At 40.4% G+C, this 18690-nt stretch overlaps 41 pseudogenes; 17 read left to right on the forward strand and 24 right to left on the reverse strand.

The window, feature by feature from the left end:
• The first annotated feature begins 125 nt into the window (after positions 1-125).
• Positions 126-244, forward strand: LOC149670587 (5S ribosomal RNA; annotated as a pseudogene).
• A 123-nt stretch (positions 245-367) lies between these two features.
• Positions 368-485, forward strand: LOC149670588 (5S ribosomal RNA; annotated as a pseudogene).
• Positions 486-622: 137 nt separating this feature from the next.
• Positions 623-741, forward strand: LOC149670589 (5S ribosomal RNA; annotated as a pseudogene).
• A 123-nt stretch (positions 742-864) lies between these two features.
• On the forward strand, positions 865-982 carry LOC149670590 (5S ribosomal RNA; annotated as a pseudogene).
• A 137-nt stretch (positions 983-1119) lies between these two features.
• On the forward strand, positions 1120-1238 carry LOC149670591 (5S ribosomal RNA; annotated as a pseudogene).
• A 123-nt stretch (positions 1239-1361) lies between these two features.
• On the forward strand, positions 1362-1479 carry LOC149670592 (5S ribosomal RNA; annotated as a pseudogene).
• A 137-nt stretch (positions 1480-1616) lies between these two features.
• LOC149670593 (5S ribosomal RNA) lies at positions 1617-1735 on the forward strand (annotated as a pseudogene).
• A 123-nt stretch (positions 1736-1858) lies between these two features.
• On the forward strand, positions 1859-1976 carry LOC149670594 (5S ribosomal RNA; annotated as a pseudogene).
• Positions 1977-2113: 137 nt separating this feature from the next.
• LOC149670595 (5S ribosomal RNA) lies at positions 2114-2232 on the forward strand (annotated as a pseudogene).
• A 138-nt stretch (positions 2233-2370) lies between these two features.
• LOC149670596 (5S ribosomal RNA) lies at positions 2371-2489 on the forward strand (annotated as a pseudogene).
• A 137-nt stretch (positions 2490-2626) lies between these two features.
• On the forward strand, positions 2627-2745 carry LOC149670597 (5S ribosomal RNA; annotated as a pseudogene).
• Positions 2746-2883: 138 nt separating this feature from the next.
• LOC149670598 (5S ribosomal RNA) lies at positions 2884-2986 on the forward strand (annotated as a pseudogene).
• A 122-nt stretch (positions 2987-3108) lies between these two features.
• LOC149670599 (5S ribosomal RNA) lies at positions 3109-3227 on the forward strand (annotated as a pseudogene).
• A 137-nt stretch (positions 3228-3364) lies between these two features.
• LOC149670600 (5S ribosomal RNA) lies at positions 3365-3467 on the forward strand (annotated as a pseudogene).
• A 344-nt stretch (positions 3468-3811) lies between these two features.
• LOC149670601 (5S ribosomal RNA) lies at positions 3812-3929 on the forward strand (annotated as a pseudogene).
• Positions 3930-4065: 136 nt separating this feature from the next.
• LOC149670602 (5S ribosomal RNA) lies at positions 4066-4184 on the forward strand (annotated as a pseudogene).
• Positions 4185-8234: 4050 nt separating this feature from the next.
• LOC149670603 (5S ribosomal RNA) lies at positions 8235-8353 on the forward strand (annotated as a pseudogene).
• A 3134-nt stretch (positions 8354-11487) lies between these two features.
• LOC149670604 (5S ribosomal RNA) lies at positions 11488-11606 on the reverse strand (annotated as a pseudogene).
• A 362-nt stretch (positions 11607-11968) lies between these two features.
• LOC149670605 (5S ribosomal RNA) lies at positions 11969-12087 on the reverse strand (annotated as a pseudogene).
• A 359-nt stretch (positions 12088-12446) lies between these two features.
• LOC149670606 (5S ribosomal RNA) lies at positions 12447-12565 on the reverse strand (annotated as a pseudogene).
• A 361-nt stretch (positions 12566-12926) lies between these two features.
• Positions 12927-13045, reverse strand: LOC149670607 (5S ribosomal RNA; annotated as a pseudogene).
• Positions 13046-13406: 361 nt separating this feature from the next.
• Positions 13407-13525, reverse strand: LOC149670608 (5S ribosomal RNA; annotated as a pseudogene).
• Positions 13526-13884: 359 nt separating this feature from the next.
• Positions 13885-14003, reverse strand: LOC149670609 (5S ribosomal RNA; annotated as a pseudogene).
• A 119-nt stretch (positions 14004-14122) lies between these two features.
• On the reverse strand, positions 14123-14225 carry LOC149670610 (5S ribosomal RNA; annotated as a pseudogene).
• Positions 14226-14362: 137 nt separating this feature from the next.
• Positions 14363-14481, reverse strand: LOC149670611 (5S ribosomal RNA; annotated as a pseudogene).
• Positions 14482-14617: 136 nt separating this feature from the next.
• Positions 14618-14735, reverse strand: LOC149670612 (5S ribosomal RNA; annotated as a pseudogene).
• Positions 14736-15097: 362 nt separating this feature from the next.
• On the reverse strand, positions 15098-15216 carry LOC149670613 (5S ribosomal RNA; annotated as a pseudogene).
• Positions 15217-15338: 122 nt separating this feature from the next.
• On the reverse strand, positions 15339-15441 carry LOC149670614 (5S ribosomal RNA; annotated as a pseudogene).
• A 138-nt stretch (positions 15442-15579) lies between these two features.
• On the reverse strand, positions 15580-15698 carry LOC149670615 (5S ribosomal RNA; annotated as a pseudogene).
• Positions 15699-15835: 137 nt separating this feature from the next.
• On the reverse strand, positions 15836-15954 carry LOC149670616 (5S ribosomal RNA; annotated as a pseudogene).
• A 137-nt stretch (positions 15955-16091) lies between these two features.
• LOC149670617 (5S ribosomal RNA) lies at positions 16092-16210 on the reverse strand (annotated as a pseudogene).
• A 122-nt stretch (positions 16211-16332) lies between these two features.
• Positions 16333-16435, reverse strand: LOC149670618 (5S ribosomal RNA; annotated as a pseudogene).
• Positions 16436-16573: 138 nt separating this feature from the next.
• Positions 16574-16692, reverse strand: LOC149670619 (5S ribosomal RNA; annotated as a pseudogene).
• A 137-nt stretch (positions 16693-16829) lies between these two features.
• On the reverse strand, positions 16830-16947 carry LOC149670620 (5S ribosomal RNA; annotated as a pseudogene).
• Positions 16948-17070: 123 nt separating this feature from the next.
• LOC149670621 (5S ribosomal RNA) lies at positions 17071-17189 on the reverse strand (annotated as a pseudogene).
• A 137-nt stretch (positions 17190-17326) lies between these two features.
• Positions 17327-17444, reverse strand: LOC149670622 (5S ribosomal RNA; annotated as a pseudogene).
• A 123-nt stretch (positions 17445-17567) lies between these two features.
• On the reverse strand, positions 17568-17686 carry LOC149670623 (5S ribosomal RNA; annotated as a pseudogene).
• Positions 17687-17823: 137 nt separating this feature from the next.
• Positions 17824-17941, reverse strand: LOC149670624 (5S ribosomal RNA; annotated as a pseudogene).
• Positions 17942-18064: 123 nt separating this feature from the next.
• LOC149670625 (5S ribosomal RNA) lies at positions 18065-18183 on the reverse strand (annotated as a pseudogene).
• A 137-nt stretch (positions 18184-18320) lies between these two features.
• LOC149670626 (5S ribosomal RNA) lies at positions 18321-18438 on the reverse strand (annotated as a pseudogene).
• A 123-nt stretch (positions 18439-18561) lies between these two features.
• On the reverse strand, positions 18562-18680 carry LOC149670627 (5S ribosomal RNA; annotated as a pseudogene).
• Positions 18681-18690: the final 10 nt, after the last annotated feature.

Raw genomic sequence — 18690 nt, forward strand, 5'->3', positions numbered from 1 at the left:
TTTCCTCTTTTAAATTTTAATAGATATGAAAAAAGGAAACATGTTTTCTTTTTGTTAATGTTTTAAAATGATGAAGGTTAATTTGTCTCACTTAATTTAAATTCGAATTATTAACTAGCACTCTCGGCAACGGCCATATCACACTGAAAACACCGATTCTCGTCCGATAACCGAAGTTAATCAGCGTCGAGCGCAGTCATTACTTGGGAGGGAGACCACTTAGGAACACTGCGTGCCGTTGGCTTTTTCACTTTTTTTTTCCTCTTTGAAATTTTAATAGATATGTAAAAAGCAAACAGGTTTTCTTTTTGTTATTGTTTTATAAAGATGAAAGTTAAGTAAATTCAAATTATTAACTAGCACTCTCGGCAACGGCCATATCACGCTGAATACACCGGTTCTCGTCCGATAACCGAAGTTAGCAGCGTCGAGCGCAGTCACTACTTGGGAGGGAGACCACTTAGGAACACTGCGTGCCGTTGACTTTTTCACTTTTTTTTCCTCTTTTAAATTTTAATAGATATGAAAAAAGGAAACATGTTTTCTTTTTGTTAATGTTTTAAAATGATGAAGGTTAATTTGTCTCACTTAATTTAAATTCGAATTATTAACTAGCACTCTCGGCAACGGCCATATCACACTGAAAACACCGATTCTCGTCCGATAACCGAAGTTAATCAGCGTCGAGCGCAGCCATTACTTGGGAGGGAGACCACTTAGGCACACTGCGTGCCGTTGGCTTTTTCACTTTTTGTTTCCTCTTTCAAATTCCACCAGATATGAAAAAAGCAAACATATCTTCTTTTTGTTATTGTTTTATAAAGATGAAAGTTAAGTAAATTCAAATTATTAACTAGCACTCTCGGCAACGGCCATATCACGCTGAATACACCGGTTCTCGTCCGATAAACGAAGTTAGCAGCGTCGAGCGCAGTCACTACTTGGGAGGGAGACCACTTAGGAACACTGCGTGCCGTTGACTTTTTCACTTTTTTTTCCTCTTTTAAATTTTAATAGATATGAAAAAAGGAAACATGTTTTCTTTTTGTTAATGTTTTAAAATGATGAAGGTTAATTTGTCTCACTTAATTTAAATTCGAATTATTAACTAGCACTCTCGGCAACGGCCATATCACACTGAAAACACCGATTCTCGTCCGATAACCGAAGTTAATCAGCGTCGAGCGCAGTCATTACTTGGGAGGGAGACCACTTAGGAACACTGCGTGCCGTTGGCTTTTTCACTTTTTTTTTCCTCTTTGAAATTTTAATAGATATGTAAAAAGCAAACAGGTTTTCTTTTTGTTATTGTTTTATAAAGATGAAAGTTAAGTAAATTCAAATTATTAACTAGCACTCTCGGCAACGGCCATATCACGCTGAATACACCGGTTCTCGTCCGATAACCGAAGTTAGCAGCGTCGAGCGCAGTCACTACTTGGGAGGGAGACCACTTAGGAACACTGCGTGCCGTTGACTTTTTCACTTTTTTTTCCTCTTTTAAATTTTAATAGATATGAAAAAAGGAAACATGTTTTCTTTTTGTTAATGTTTTAAAATGATGAAGGTTAATTTGTCTCACTTAATTTAAATTCGAATTATTAACTAGCACTCTCGGCAACGGCCATATCACACTGAAAACACCGATTCTCGTCCGATAACCGAAGTTAATCAGCGTCGAGCGCAGTCATTACTTGGGAGGGAGACCACTTAGGCACACTGCGTGCCGTTGGCTTTTTCACTTTTTGTTTCCTCTTTCAAATTCCACCAGATATGAAAAAAGCAAACATATCTTCTTTTTGTTATTGTTTTATAAAGATGAAAGTTAAGTAAATTCAAATTATTAACTAGCACTCTCGGCAACGGCCATATCACGCTGAATACACCGGTTCTCGTCCGATAAACGAAGTTAGCAGCGTCGAGCGCAGTCACTACTTGGGAGGGAGACCACTTAGGAACACTGCGTGCCGTTGACTTTTTCACTTTTTTTTCCTCTTTTAAATTTTAATAGATATGAAAAAAGGAAACATGTTTTCTTTTTGTTAATGTTTTAAAATGATGAAGGTTAATTTGTCTCACTTAATTTAAATTCGAATTATTAACTAGCACTCTCGGCAACGGCCATATCACACTGAAAACACCGATTCTCGTCCGATAACCGAAGTTAATCAGCGTCGAGCGCAGTCATTACTTGGGAGGGAGACCACTTAGGAACACTGCGTGCCGTTGGCTTTTTCACTTTTTTTTTCCTCTTTGAAATTTTAATAGATATGTAAAAAGCAAACAGGTTTTCTTTTTGTTATTGTTTTAAAATTATGAAGGTTAATTTGTCTCACTTAATTTAAATTGGAATTATTAACTAGCACTCTCGCCAACGGCCATATAACGCTGAAAACACCGGTTTACGTCCGATCACCGAAGTTAAGCAGCGTCGAGCGCAGTCACTACTTGGGAGGGAGACCAATTAGGAACACTGCGTGCCGTTGACTTTTTCACTGTTTTTTCCTCTTTTAAATTTTAATAGATATGAAAAAAGGAAACATGTTTTCTTTTTGTTAATGTTTTAAAATGATGAAGGTTAATTTGTCTCACTTAATTTAAGTTCGAATTATTAACTAGCACTCTCGGCAACGGCCATATCACACTGAAAACACCGATTCTCGTCCGATAACCGAAGTTAATCAGCGTCGAGCGCAGTCATTACTTGGGAGGGAGACCACTTAGGAACACTGCGTGCCGTTGGCTTTTTCACTTTTTTTTTCCTCTTTGAAATTTTAATAGATATGTAAAAAGCAAACAGGTTTTCTTTTTGTTATTGTTTTAAAATGATGAAGGTTAATTTGTCTCACTTAATTTAAATTCGAATTATTAACTAGCACTCTCGCCAACGGCCATATAACGCTGAAAACACCGGTTTACGTCCGATCACCGAAGTTAAGCAGCGTCGAGCGCATACAGTACTTGGGAATACTGCGTGCCGTTGGCTTTTTCACTTTTGTTTCCTCCTTTAAATTCCACCAGATATGAAAAAAGCAAACATATCTTCTTTTTGTTATTGTTTTATAAAGATGAAGGTTAATTAAATTCAAATTATTAACTAGCACTCTCGGCAACGGCAATATCACGCTGAATACACCGGTTCTCGTCCGATAACCGAAGTTAAGCAGCGTCGAGCGCAGTCAGTACTTGGGAGGGCGACCACTTAGGAACACTGCGTGCCGTTAGCTTTTTCACTTTTTTTTCCTCTTTAAAATTCCAATAGATATGAAAAAAGCAAACATATTTTCTTTTTGTTATTGTTTTAAAAAGATGAAGGTTAATTTGTCTCACTTAATTTAAATTCGAATTATTAACTAGCACTCTCGGTAACGGCCATATCACGCTGAAAACACCGGTTCACGTCCGATCACCGAAGTTAAGCAGCGTCGAGCGCATACAGTACTTGGGAATACTGCGTGCCGTTGGCTTTTTCACTTTTGTTTCCTCCTTTAAATTCCAGCAGATATGAAAAAAGCAAACATATCTTTTTGTTATTGTTTTATAAAGATGAAAGTTAAGTAAATTCAAATTATTAACTAGCACTCTCGGCAACGGCCATATCACGCTGAAAACACCGGTTAACGTCCGATCACCGAAGTTAAGCAGCGTCGAGCGCATACAGTACTTGGGAATACTGCGTGCCGTTGGCTTTTTCACTTTTGTTTCCTCTTTCAAATTCCACCAGATATGAAAAAAGCAAACATATCTTCTTTTTGTTATTGTTTTATAAAGATGAAAGTTAAGTAAATTCAAATTATTAACTAGCACTCTCGGCAACGGCCATATCACGCTGAATACACCGGTTCTCGTCCGATAACCGAAGTTAGCAGCGTCGAGCGCAGTCACTACTTGGGAGGGAGACCACTTAGGAACACTGCGTGCCGTTGCCTTTTTCACTTTTTTTTCCTCTTTTAAATTTTAATAGATATGAAAAAAGGAAACATGTTTTCTTTTTGTTAATGTTTTAAATGATGAAGGTTAATTTGTCTCACTTAATTTAAATTCGAATTATTAACTTGCACTCTCGGCAACGGCCATATCACACTGAAAACACCGATTCTCGTCCGATAACCGAAGTTAATCAGCGTCGAGCGCAGTCAGTACTTGGGAGGGTGACCACTTAGGAACACTGCGTGCCGTTAGCTTTTTCACTTTCTTTTCCTCTTTAAAATTCCAATAGATATGAAAAAAGCAAACATATTTTCTTTTTGTTATTGTTTTAAAAAGATGAAGGTTAATTTGTCTCACTTAATTTAAATTCGAATTATTAACTAGCACTCTCGGTAACGGCCATATCACGCTGAAAACACCGGTTCACGTCCGATCACCGAAGTTAAGCAGCGTCGAGCGCATACAGTACTTCACCATAGTAAGGCGACCTCTGCGGTACTCTGCAGGAGGTTTGCTATAGAGGGTCTTGATCTGGCCCTCATACAAGAACCGTGGATTTGCCATGGCAAAATCCTCGGTCTTGACGCGGCGGGGTCACTATTCTATGACCAAACTGCTGCTAGACCTAGGGCGTGTATTTTGGTTCGGAGGGATCTTTGTTGTATCTCTCTACCGCTGTACACGTCCCAGGACACGGCGGCCGTGAATCTAGTCCTGGCCACTGGGCATGCCAAGTTGACTATCACGGCTGCCTCCGCATACTTTGCCCACGACGCGGACTCTCTCCCGACAATTGAGGTGATCAATTTGGTCAATCAATGTGAAAAGAGAGGGGACAAACTAATCATTGGCTGCGATGCCAATGCTCATCACATCACGTGGGGCAGCTCTGACTGCAACAAGAGGGGTGATGATTTACTAGAATATTTAGTTGGTTGTAAACTCTATATTCTTAATCAAAACAATGAACCTACTTTTGTTACTTCTAATAGAAGGGAGGTCATTGACCTCACGCTAGCCACAGAAAACCTCGTGTCTTCCGTGTCTAACTGGCATGTGTCAAATGAACCGTCTCTGTCGGATCATAGGCACATCTGCTTTACTGTCGCGATTACTTCTGTCCCGGCGGGGACGGAGATACGCAACCCAAAACGGACTAATTGGGCCGGCTATAGGGAAGACCTAATCCTACGCTACGGAGGGGGTCACACTCTTAAACTTACTTCACCTAAGGATCTTGATCGGGCTGCTGGTGATTTACAGTGCTCCATCATGGAGTCGTTCCACCGGAACTGCCCACTTAAGACCGTCAACCGCTCGAGGCTTGTCCCTTGGTGGAACGCGGATCTCAGCCGGCTTCGTAAATACACGCGCAGGCTCTTTAACAAAGCCAAGCGCACGGGTGACTGGGCTGGATACAGGCAGTCCCTTAACGCCTACAACAGGGCCATTAGAGCTGCTAAGAAGGACTCCTGGCGGACCTTCTGTGAGCAAATCTCCAATGTCCCTGCCACGGCTAGGGTCATGAAGATTCTAGCGCACGACAGCACACATCGACTTAATGCTATTAAGCTACGGGAGGGTGTGTACACTAAATCTGGGGCTGAGACTCTCAAGCATATGCTGGAGGTCCATTTTCCTGATTCTACTTTTATTAATCCAACAAACCCTGACTCTCTCTACCCTGTCCTGCACAGGGCTAAGAGGGAAGACTGGCTTGTAGCCAGACAGGTTGTCACGATTCCCAAGCTTCGGTGGGCTGTCAACTGTTTTGAGCCCTACAAGTCTCCGGGACCCGATGGGGTCTTCCCTCTGCTTTTGCAGGAGGGCTTAGACCACATCGCCTCTCCGCTATGCAAGATCTATAGACTTTGCATTGCTCTCGGTCACATACCTCGTGACTGGAAACGCTCTAGGGTCATCTTTATTCCCAAGCCCGGGAAGGCTTCCTATCTCGAGGCGAAAGCATTTAGACCCATATGCCTGACCTCCTTCTTCCTCAAAATTCTGGAGAAGTTGGTGGACAGGTACATCAGAGACGAGGTACTTTCGGTAACTCCTCTCTCTTCTTCACAATTTGCCTACCAAAAAGGCAAATCCACTGAGACGGCCCTTCACGGCCTTACGAATTGCCTGGATAGGGCATTCGAGTTTCAGGAAATTTCACTGGCTGTCTTCCTCGATATCGAGGGGGCCTTTGACAAGGTCTCTAGCTTGGTTATTACTGAAGCTGTTGAGAGATTTGGCATCAGCGCCACTCTTGGCCGCTGGATTAAGTCCATGCTTACCGACCGCGAGGTGTCGGCGTCCCTCCTTGGGGACTCTCTAGGGGTGACTACCAGCAGGGGCTGCCCTCAGGGTGGAGTGCTCTCCCCCCTGTTGTGGTGCCTGGTGGTGGACGAGCTCCTGGGGAGGCTCGGGGGTGCTGGGGGCTGTTGCTGCTTCGGGTATGCGGACGATGTAGCGATAGTCTTTACGGGGAAGTTCCCGGATACTGTTGCCGCGCTTATGAGATCTGCTCTCTCTAGCGTGGAGCAATGGTGTCAGGCGGTTAACCTCACCGTTAATCCTGATAAAACTGTCCTTGTTCCTTTTACGAGGAAGAATACTAAGGATCTGTTCAATGATATCTCTTTCTTTGGCCAGGTCCTGACAAAGTCCTCCGAGGTGAAATACCTGGGGGTGACTTTTGATTGTAGACTCACATGGAAGCCGCATCTTGATCGGTGTATTAAGAAGGCCAAGATGCTCTTCTGGAGGACCAGGAGCTCTGTCGGCTAGACTTGGGGCCTCAACCCCAAGGCTGTACACTGGCTCTATACTGGGATCATCAGACCCATACTATCTTACGGGGCACTTGTCTGGTGGACAAGGGTCCGGCTTAAGACGGTGCAGGCTGCCCTGCGCAAGCTTCAAAGGCTTGCCTGCATTGGTGTTACGGGGGCCATGAGATCGACCCCAACTGCTTCCCTGGAGGTGCTCCTTGACATGCTTCCTCTTCATCTCTTCATTGAGGAGGAGGCTGTCATGGGAGCCTACAGGCTCAACATTAGTGGCTGTTGGGTTCCAAGACTTTGGGATTACAGCCATACGAAGCTCTTTCGGGAGTACGCCGCACTTGAGCCGTCGCTTACGATGTGCTCTGACAAAACCGTTACCAGTTTTGATTTCACTAAGCCATTCAGTATCCACTTCCCCAGTCGGGCAGAGTGGACTAACCTGCTGCCTCTTGGCACTGGGGGTGAAACCATTTGGTTCACCGATGGCTCCAAGACTGATTCCGGCGTTGGCGCCGGCTATTACTGTCAAACCACAAGGGTCGGCTTTTCTGCTTGCCTGGGCACCTTCGCTAGTGTGTTCCAGGCTGAAATTGCCGCGATCTGTTATTGCGCAGATTACTGTATTAACAAAGGGTATACCGGACGGACTGTGAAAATTTATTCCGACAGTCAGGCTGCCCTGAACGCTCTGAACCAGTGTCAGATTTCTTCTCAACTGGTGCGTAGCTGCCTCGACCTGCTAGCGCGACTGGCATCCTGCAACAGGGTTCTGCTGTACTGGGTGCCAGGGCATAGCGGATATTATGGCAATGAGCAAGCCGATAGATTTGCGAAAAGGGGTGCGGAGGCCAAGCTCTTGGGGCCGGAGCCGGCCGTCCCCATCCCCTACAGGCACGTCAAACGGTGTCTGCATGACAGGTTGACTGTCATACAAAATCAGCTCTGGCACAGCATGGAGGGCCAGAGACAGACAAAGTTGTTTGTCGATGGTCCCTGCAGGTCTCGTGCTAGGGACCTAATTTCGCTCGGCAGATGGGATATTAGGCTGGCCACCGGTCTTTTGACCGGGCATTGCCGGCTTAATAGGCACCTCCATCTGATGGGTTTTGCCGACGACCCTCTCTGTAGGTCGTGTCAGGAGATGGAAGAAACATCCGCCCACGTACTTTGCGAGTGCGACTACTTCGCCTCGCTTAGATTAGAATATTTTGATTCACACACCCTGGAACCCTCGAGGGTCTCCTCTCTCACGGTGGAGCGAATTCTTCGCTACGCTGCAGCTACAGGCCTATTCAAGGCCTGATTACGAGGATGCACAATATGCCTTTGGCATCGGTGCTAGGGCGCGTACCCTCCTCATCAACAATAATAATACAGTACTTGGGAATACTGCGTGCCGTTGGCTTTTTCACTTTTGTTTCCTCCTTTAAATTCCAGCAGATATGAAAAAAGCAAACATATCTTTTTGTTATTGTTTTATAATGATGAAGGTTAATTAAATTCAAATTATTAACTAGCACTCTCGGCAACGGCCATATCACGCTGAATACACCGGTTCTCGTCCGATAACCGAAGTTAAGCAGCGTCGAGCGCAGTCACTACTTGGGAGGGAGACCACTTAGGAACACTGCGTGCCGTTGACTTTTCCACTTTTTTTTCCTCTTTTAAATTTTAATAGATATGAAAAAAGCAAACATGTTTTCTTTTTGTTATTGTTTTAAAATGATGAAGGTTAATTTGTCTCACTTATCGGCGATCGGACGAGAACCGGTGTTCTCAGCGTGATATGGCCGTTGCCGAGAGTGCTAGATAATAATTCGAATTTAAATTAAGTGAGACAAATTAACTAGTGCTTAAAATTATGAACTGTTTCTTCTTTTATGACATCTGATTGCGATATCTTTCCCGCAAAATCGTCAACAGTTCATTGAACGTTGTATTTACTTTCAGTTATTAAATCTGATCCGATAAGGTGATAATTTTCATCCGACCTAGCGCTATCTGAACGATTTCTAATCTTATATCTGTTCAGATATCTTTATAATTTTACAGATATCCGTGTTTAACTTTATACACTGATTATATATACAACCATTCCAGTACACATGAAAACCTTCAATTATCTAGTAAAGACAGAGATACAGAGATTCATGTAATTTTAGAAGCGGGAATAGAGAACAGGGTACTTTTTGCGTGCGTCAAAGTCCACGACACCCTTCCTCGAGATTGGGGGGGGTATGAAAGAAGAGGCTGGTCATTGTGACGGAAGTAAAAAGCAACGATGTATTTTTGGCCGTCACCGTCAGCAACGTCATCAAAACATAGTTTAGTGAGCCAATAAGATAATTTCAAATTTTTGTTACGAGTTGAAGAGATTGGATCTTCAATCCAGCTAATAAAATTACACGGATCCCTGGTCAAGACTAGTCACTGGGTTTTGATAAATCATAGGCATCCTCTCGTGTGAAAACTTCTTTCTATCTTGTTTAATAGGTGGAATAAATTACAATCGCGAACAGTGTTGTGATTTTGAATAAATTGGTGCCACACGAATAATTGCCCGCTTCTAGGGACTAGTCTCACCTCGTACGTAGTGATGTGAAAATAACGTAGATTTAAAAATCGGTAATTTACCCCGTAAATTACTGATTCAGATTTTGGTAAAACCAAAATTACAGTTCATCACTAAATTTGGTAATTTATATTTTACTTGTTTGTACAGTAAATTAAATTTCAACGAAGTTGAATTTTGAGCACAATATAAGCTGATTTACATGATTTTGCGGCTTCTGCTACCAAGACGACAGCCGTGGCATTTATAATCAGATCTTTATCTAACTATTTTTAGTGCTGGCTGGTTCCTGGCAAGTCCATTTGGAAGTAAATACAGTAATAGTTAATCATAGAATATAAAATGACCTTTTACGCGTAATGAGCCCTTGTTCAAAATTAAAGAGCACTAGCATGTGCGTGTGACTACTTGGTCCGGCTTTTAAGAAAACACTACTTAAGTGACTAACAATATGAGCAAATGTGAATGAGAGCAAAAGTATGAAAATGGCCAAAAGTCGCGAGTCGTCAGAGTTTCGCCGTAGTTGACCGTTTTATTGGCGTAGCTATACTGGGCCTGTTCACTCCCTTAAAATAGGTCTTGTGTTAATTCGCGGTTACTCGGTTACCGTCGTCTGCTATTGTGTATGCTAGAACTTCCTCGATTTGTGTTTGTAGGAAGGACAGAGTAGCTGGTAATCTTTTAAAAGGTATTTGAAGTATTTAAGTAAGGTTATCGAAGCAATAGAAGAGCACGTAAAACTAGATACGTTTAAAACAAATCTCGGTAATTTAGCTTTAGCGTGATCGAGTGGGCTATGGTTAAACCAAGGAGAATAAATGTCTGAACTACTTTCAGTCGAGAGTTTGCAAGTCCATCAGTCACTAGTAGACTAAATTGACTAAATAGTTATTGGCGAAACTTTGATGTCCACGTTTTTTAACACAGGCTCTATGGCCATTGTCATACTTTCCCTCTCATCCACATTTGATATGAGGATGTGTGAACCACTATTTTAAGCTAGAACAGCCGCATGAACGAAAGGGGTATAGAGGAAAAGGGGACTCCGAAGTAAGAAAGGACATTGTTTTATTCTCTGGAAGGTTAGTACACTTGGTTTCACTCCCAGAGCTCAAAAATTTTAAAAATGTCTGATAATTCATACCATAATAAAATTACGGAAATTTGGAAAATTACCACCGGTAATTTACCGACTCACATCTCTACTAGTACCAAGTCAATTGTTTGGGAAAATAAACTGAACTGTTTTCCTCGACATCCAACTTCCAACAAATATACAATTTGTCTGGATTTTTTTAAGTATATGCGTTATGAATACATTTGAAGAGCAGTGGCGTCGCTAGGCCTTTTTTGGGGGGGCTATAGCCCTCCCAAATTCCAAACTTAGCCCCCCCCCAAAATAATCCGTAAACCCTACCAAAAAATTGCTGTTAGCAACCTAATATTCTGTAGCAATATATAAAAAAATTATAATGATAGATTCGTTAACTTTCATCTCTGCATAGATGAATTTCAATATCAAGCAATACAATTTTGAAGAAAAGAACAGATGGAGACAAGTAAAATGTTTCATATTCTTTCGAAGGAAGTCCCACTTGTGTGGACTAAAAGCTAACCAAAACTAAAAATGAACTTAAGACGAGTGAAATTCCTTCATAATCGGTTCCGTAGTTTTTATCAATAAAAGGTTGTATATCTTTAAAATACGAATAATTTCACGTTGACACAAATTTACGGATAGTTTTAAAGGTCTACACATTTTCCAATGAACCCATTATGCAATTTTTTTTCTTAATTTCTTATAATAACTAGTTTGCCCAGATTTGCCCCCCCCCCAAAATTTCAAACCCTAGCGACGCTACTGTTGAAGCGTATAAATTCTTAATAGATATTAATCCGAAACTACGACCGATGCCACAGATATCTGTTTTAAATGTCTACAATCTCGTTTTTATGTCAGATATGATTTGATCCGAATGTGTATCACAAAAAGGCATCTGATCTGAAGTGAAAATGGCTCTCAACTGTTTAACTGATAGCTGAAGTCAACCAAAGATATTTGATCTGTTCGGATCACAAATCAGATAACTGTGTTCGGTTTAAAGCACTAAAATTAACCTTCATCTTTTAAAACAATAACAAAAAGAAAATATGTTTGCTTTTTTCATATCTATTAAAATTTAAAAGAGGAAAAAAAAGTGAAAAAGCCAACGGCACGCAGTGATCCTAAGTGGTCTCCCTCCCAAGTAATGACTGCGCTCGACGCTGCTTAACTTCGGTTATGGGACGAGAATCGGTGTATTCAGCGTGATATGGCCGTTGCCGAGAGTGCTAGTTAATAATTTGAATTTAATTAACTTTCATCTTTATAAAACAATAACAAAAAGAAGATATGTTTGCTTTTTTCATATCTGGTGGAATTTGAAAGAGGAAACAAAAGTGAAAAAGCAAACGGCACGCAGTATTCCCAAGTACTGACTGCGCTCGACGCTGCTAACGTCGGCGATCGGACGAGAACCGGTGTTCTCAGCGTGATATGGCCGTTGCCGAGAGTGCTAGATAATAATTCGAATTTAAATTAAGTGAGACAAATTAACCTTCATCTTTTTAAAACAATAACAAAAAGAAAATATGTTTGCTTTTTTTCATATCTATTGGAATTTAAAAGAAGAAAAAAAAGTGAAAAAGCTAACGGCACGCAGTGTTCCTAAGTGGTCGCCCTCCCAAGTACTGACTGCGCTCGACGCTGCTTAACTTCGGTGATCGGACGAGAGCCGGTGTATTCAGCGTGATATGGCCGTTGCCGAGAGTGCTAGTTAATAATTTGAATTTAATTAACTTTCATCTTTATAAAACAATAACAAAAAGATATGTTTGCTTTTTTCATATCTGGTGGAATTTGAAAGAGGAAACAAAAGTTAAAAAACAAACGGCACGCAGTATTCCCAAATACTGTATGCGCTCGACGCTGCTTAACTTCGGTGATCGGACGTAAACCGGTGTTTTCAGCGTGATATGGCCGTTGCCGAGAGTGCTAGTTAATAATTCGAATTTAAATTAAGTGAGACAAATTAACCTTCATCATTTTAAAACAATAACAAAAAGAAAACATGTTTGCTTTTTTCATATCTATTAAAATTTAAAAGAGGAAAAAAAAGTGAAAAAGTCAACGGCACGCAGTGTTCCTAAGTGGTCTCCCTCCCTAGTAGTGACTGCGCTCGACGCTGCTTAACTTCGGTTATGGGACGAGAATCGGTGTATTCAGCGTGATATGGCCGTTGCCGAGAGTGCTAGTTAATAATTTGAATTTAATTAACTTTCATCTTTATAAAACAATAACAAAAAGAAGATATGTTTGCTTTTTTCATATCTGGTGGAATTTGAAAGAGGAAACAAAAGTGAAAAAGCAAACGGCACGCAGTATTCCCAAGTACTGACTGCGCTCGACGCTGCTAACGTCGGCGATCGGACGAGAACCGGTGTTCTCAGCGTGATATGGCCGTTGCCGAGAGTGCTAGATAATAATTCGAATTTAAATTAAGTGAGACAAATTAACCTTCATCTTTTTAAAACAATAACAAAAAGAAAATATGTTTGCTTTTTTCATATCTATTAAAATTTAAAAGAGGAAAAAAAAGTGAAAAAGCCAACGGCACGCAGTGATCCTAAGTGGTCTCCCTCCCAAGTAATGACTGCGCTCGACGCTGCTTAACTTCGGTTACGGGACGAGAATCGGTGTATTCAGCGTGATATGGCCGTTGCCGAGAGTGCTAGTTAATAATTTGAATTTAATTAACTTTCATCTTTATAAAACAATAACAAAAAGAAGATATGTTTGCTTTTTTCATATCTGGTGGAATTTGAAAGAGGAAACAAAAGTGAAAAAGCAAACGGCACGCAGTATTCCCAAGTACTGACTGCGCTCGACGCTGCTAACGTCGGCGATCGGACGAGAACCGGTGTTCTCAGCGTGATATGGCCGTTGCCGAGAGTGCTAGATAATAATTCGAATTTAAATTAAGTGAGACAAATTAACCTTCATCTTTTTAAAACAATAACAAAAAGAAAATATGTTTGCTTTTTTCATATCTATTGGAATTTAAAAGAGGGAAAAAAAGTGAAAAAGCTAACGGCACGCAGTGTTCCTAAGTGGTCGCCCTCCCAAGTACTGAATGCGCTCGACGCTGCTTAACTTCGGTTATCGGACGAGAGCCGGTGTATTCAGCGTGATATGGCCGTTACCGAGAGTGCTAGTTAATAATTTGAATTTAATTAACTTTCATCTTTATAAAACAATAACAAAAAGATATGTTTGCTTTTTTCATATCTGGTGGAATTTGAAAGAGGAAACAAAAGTTAAAAAACAAACGGCACGCAGTATTTCCAAATACTGTATGCGCTCGACACTGCTTAACTTCGGTGATCGGACGTAAACCGGTGTTTTCAGCGTGATATGGCCGTTGCCGAGAGTGCTAGTTAATAATTCGAATTTAAATTAAGTGAGACAAATTAACCTTCATCATTTTAAAACAATAACAAAAAGAAAACATGTTTGCTTTTTTCATATCTATTAAAATTTAAAAGAGGAAAAAAAAGTGGAAAAGTCAACGGCACGCAGTGTTCCTAAGTGGTCTCCCTCCCAAGTAGTGACTGCGCTCGACGCTGCTTAACTTCGGTTATCGGACGAGAACCGGTGTATTCAGCGTGATATGGCCGTTGCCGAGAGTGCTAGTTAATAATTTGAATTTAATTAACCTTCATCATTATAAAACAATAACAAAAAGATATGTTTGCTTTTTTCATATCTGCTGGAATTTAAAGGAGGAAACAAAAGTGAAAAAGCCAACGGCACGCAGTATTCCCAAGTACTGTATGCGCTCGACGCTGCTTAACTTCGGTGATCGGACGTGAACCGGTGTTTTCAGCGTGATATGGCCGTTACCGAGAGTGCTAGTTAATAATTCGAATTTAAATTAAGTGAGACAAATTAACCTTCATCTTTTTAAAACAATAACAAAAAGAAAATATGTTTGCTTTTTTCATATCTATTGGAATTTTAAAGAGGAAAAGAAAGTGAAAAAGCTAACGGCACGCAGTGTTCCTAAGTGGTCACCCTCCCAAGTACTGACTGCGCTCGACGCTGATTAACTTCGGTTATCGGACGAGAATCGGTGTTTTCAGTGTGATATGGCCGTTGCCGAGAGTGCAAGTTAATAATTCGAATTTAAATTAAGTGAGACAAATTAACCTTCATCATTTAAAACATTAACAAAAAGAAAACATGTTTCCTTTTTTCATATCTATTAAAATTTAAAAGAGGAAAAAAAAGTGAAAAAGGCAACGGCACGCAGTGTTCCTAAGTGGTCTCCCTCCCAAGTAGTGACTGCGCTCGACGCTGCTAACTTCGGTTATCGGACGAGAACCGGTGTATTCAGCGTGATATGGCCGTTGCCGAGAGTGCTAGTTAATAATTTGAATTTACTTAACTTTCATCTTTATAAAACAATAACAAAAAGAAGATATGTTTGCTTTTTTCATATCTGGTGGAATTTGAAAGAGGAAACAAAAGTGAAAAAGCCAACGGCACGCAGTATTCCCAAGTACTGTATGCGCTCGACGCTGCTTAACTTCGGTGATCGGACGTTAACCGGTGTTTTCAGCGTGATATGGCCGTTGCCGAGAGTGCTAGTTAATAATTTGAATTTAAATTAAGTGAGACAAATTAACCTTCATCTTTTTAAAACAATAACAAAAAGAAAATATGTTTGCTTTTTTCATATCTATTGGAATTTTAAAGAGGAAAAAAAAGTGAAAAAGCTAACGGCACGCAGTGTTCCTAAGTGGTCGCCCTCCCAAGTACTGACTGCGCTCGACGCTGCTTAACTTCGGTTATCGGACGAGAACCGGTGTATTCAGCGTGATATTGCCGTTGCCGAGAGTGCTAGTTAATAATTTGAATTTAATTAACCTTCATCTTTATAAAACAATAACAAAAAGAAGATATGTTTGCTTTTTTCATATCTGGTGGAATTTAAAGGAGGAAACAAAAGTGAAAAAGCCAACGGCACGCAGTATTCCCAAGTACTGTATGCGCTCGACGCTGCTTAACTTCGGTGATCGGACGTAAACCGGTGTTTTCAGCGTTATATGGCCGTTGGCGAGAGTGCTAGTTAATAATTCGAATTTAAATTAAGTGAGACAAATTAACCTTCATCATTTTAAAACAATAACAAAAAGAAAACCTGTTTGCTTTTTACATATCTATTAAAATTTCAAAGAGGAAAAAAAAAGTGAAAAAGCCAACGGCACGCAGTGTTCCTAAGTGGTCTCCCTCCCAAGTAATGACTGCGCTCGACGCTGATTAACTTCGGTTATCGGACGAGAATCGGTGTTTTCAGTGTGATATGGCCGTTGCCGAGAGTGCTAGTTAATAATTCGAACTTAAATTAAGTGAGACAAATTAACCTTCATCATTTTAAAACATTAACAAAAAGAAAACATGTTTCCTTTTTTCATATCTATTAAAATTTAAAAGAGGAAAAAACAGTGAAAAAGTCAACGGCACGCAGTGTTCCTAATTGGTCTCCCTCCCAAGTAGTGACTGCGCTCGACGCTGCTTAACTTCGGTGATCGGACGTAAACCGGTGTTTTCAGCGTTATATGGCCGTTGGCGAGAGTGCTAGTTAATAATTCCAATTTAAATTAAGTGAGACAAATTAACCTTCATCATTTTAAAACAATAACAAAAAGAAAACCTGTTTGCTTTTTTCATATCTATTGGAATTTTAAAGAGGAAAAAAAAGTGAAAAAGCTAACGGCACGCAGTGTTCCTAAGTGGTCGCCCTCCCAAGTACTGACTGCGCTCGACGCTGCTTAACTTCGGTTATCGGACGAGAACCGGTGTATTCAGCGTGATATTGCCGTTGCCGAGAGTGCTAGTTAATAATTTGAATTTAATTAACCTTCATCTTTATAAAACAATAACAAAAAGAAGATATGTTTGCTTTTTTCATATCTGGTGGAATTTAAAGGAGGAAACAAAAGTGAAAAAGCCAACGGCACGCAGTATTCCCAAGTACTGTATGCGCTCGACGCTGCTTAACTTCGGTGATCGGACGTAAACCGGTGTTTTCAGCGTTATATGGCCGTTGGCGAGAGTGCTAGTTAATAATTCGAATTTAAATTAAGTGAGACAAATTAACCTTCATCATTTTAAAACAATAACAAAAAGAAAACCTGTTTGCTTTTTACATATCTATTAAAATTTCAAAGAGGAAAAAAAAAGTGAAAAAGCCAACGGCACGCAGTGTTCCTAAGTGGTCTCCCTCCCAAGTAATGACTGCGCTCGACGCTGATTAACTTCGGTTATCGGACGAGAATCGGTGTTTTCAGTGTGATATGGCCGTTGCCGAGAGTGCTAGTTAATAATTCGAATTTAAATTAAGTGAGACAAATTAACCTTCATCATTTTAAAACATTAACAAAAAGAAAACATGTTTCCTTTTTTCATATCTATTAAAATTTAAAAGAGGAAAAAAAAGTGAAAAAGTCAACGGCACGCAGTGTTCCTAAGTGGTCTCCCTCCCAAGTAGTGACTGCGCTCGACGCTGCTAACTTCGTTTATCGGACGAGAACCGGTGTATTCAGCGTGATATGGCCGTTGCCGAGAGTGCTAGTTAATAATTTGAATTTACTTAACTTTCATCTTTATAAAACAATAACAAAAAGAAGATATGTTTGCTTTTTTCATATCTGGTGGAATTTGAAAGAGGAAACAAAAAGTGAAAAAGCCAACGGCACGCAGTGTGCCTAAGTGGTCTCCCTCCCAAGTAATGACTGCGCTCGACGCTGATTAACTTCGGTTATCGGACGAGAATCGGTGTTTTCAGTGTGATATGGCCGTTGCCGAGAGTGCTAGTTAATAATTCGAATTTAAATTAAGTGAGACAAATTAACCTTCATCATTTTAAAACATTAACAAAAAGAAAACATGTTTCCTTTTTTCATATCTATTAAAATTTAAAAGAGGAAAAAAAAGTGAAAAAGTCAACGGCACGCAGTGTTCCTAAGTGGTCTCCCTCCCAAGTAGTGACTGCGCTCGACGCTGCTAACTTCGGTTATCGGACGAGAACCGGTGTATTCAGCGTGATATGGCCGTTGCCGAGAGTGCTAGTTAATAATTTGAATTTACTTAACTTTCATCTTTATAAAACAATAACAAAAAGAAAACCTGTTTGCTTTTTACATATCTATTAAAATTTCAAAGAGGAAAAAAAAAGTGAAAAAGCCAACGGCACGCAGTGTTCCTAAGTGGTCTCCCTCCCAAGTAATGACTGCGCTCGACGCTGATTAACTTCGGTTATCGGACGAGAATCGGTGTTTTCAGTGTGATATGGCCGTTGCCGAGAGTGCTAGTTAATAATTCGAATTTAAATTAAGTGAGACAAATTAACCTTCATCATTTTAAAACATTAACAAAAAGAAAACATGTTTCCTTTTTTCATATCTATTAAAATTTAAAAGAGGAAAAAAAAGTGAAAAAGTCAACGGCACGCAGTGTTCCTAAGTGGTCTCCCTCCCAAGTAGTGACTGCGCTCGACGCTGCTAACTTCGTTTATCGGACGAGAACCGGTGTATTCAGCGTGATATGGCCGTTGCCGAGAGTGCTAGTTAATAATTTGAATTTACTTAACTTTCATCTTTATAAAACAATAACAAAAAGAAGATATGTTTGCTTTTTTCATATCTGGTGGAATTTGAAAGAGGAAACAAAAAGTGAAAAAGCCAACGGCACGCAGTGTGCCTAAGTGGTCTCCCTCCCAAGTAATGACTGCGCTCGACGCTGATTAACTTCGGTTATCGGACGAGAATCGGTGTTTTCAGTGTGATATGGCCGTTGCCGAGAGTGCTAGTTAATAATTCGAATTTAAATTAAGTGAGACAAATTAACCTTCATCATTTTAAAACATTAACAAAAAGAAAACATGTTTCCTTTTTTCATATCTATTAAAATTTAAAAGAGGAAAAAAAAGTGAAAAAGTCAACGGCACGCAGTGTTCCTAAGTGGTCTCCCTCCCAAGTAGTGACTGCGCTCGACGCTGCTAACTTCGGTTATCGGACGAGAACCGGTGTATTCAGCGTGATATGGCCGTTGCCGAGAGTGCTAGTTAATAATTTGAATTTACTTAACTTTCATCTTTATAAAACAATAACAAAAAGAAAACCTGTTTGCTTTTTACATATCTATTAAAATTTCAAAGAGGAAAAAAAAAGTGAAAAAGCCAACGGCACGCAGTGTTCCTAAGTGGTCTCCCTCCCAAGTAATGACTGCGCTCGACGCTGATTAACTTCGGTTATCGGACGAGAATCGGTGTTTTCAGTGTGATATGGCCGTTGCCGAGAGTGCTA

This window comes from Phalangium opilio, unplaced genomic scaffold, assembly GCF_054372755.1.
Source record: "Phalangium opilio isolate 3A_F unplaced genomic scaffold, DU_Popi_V2 ptg000054l_1, whole genome shotgun sequence".
Lineage (NCBI taxonomy): Eukaryota > Metazoa > Arthropoda > Arachnida > Opiliones > Phalangiidae > Phalangium > Phalangium opilio.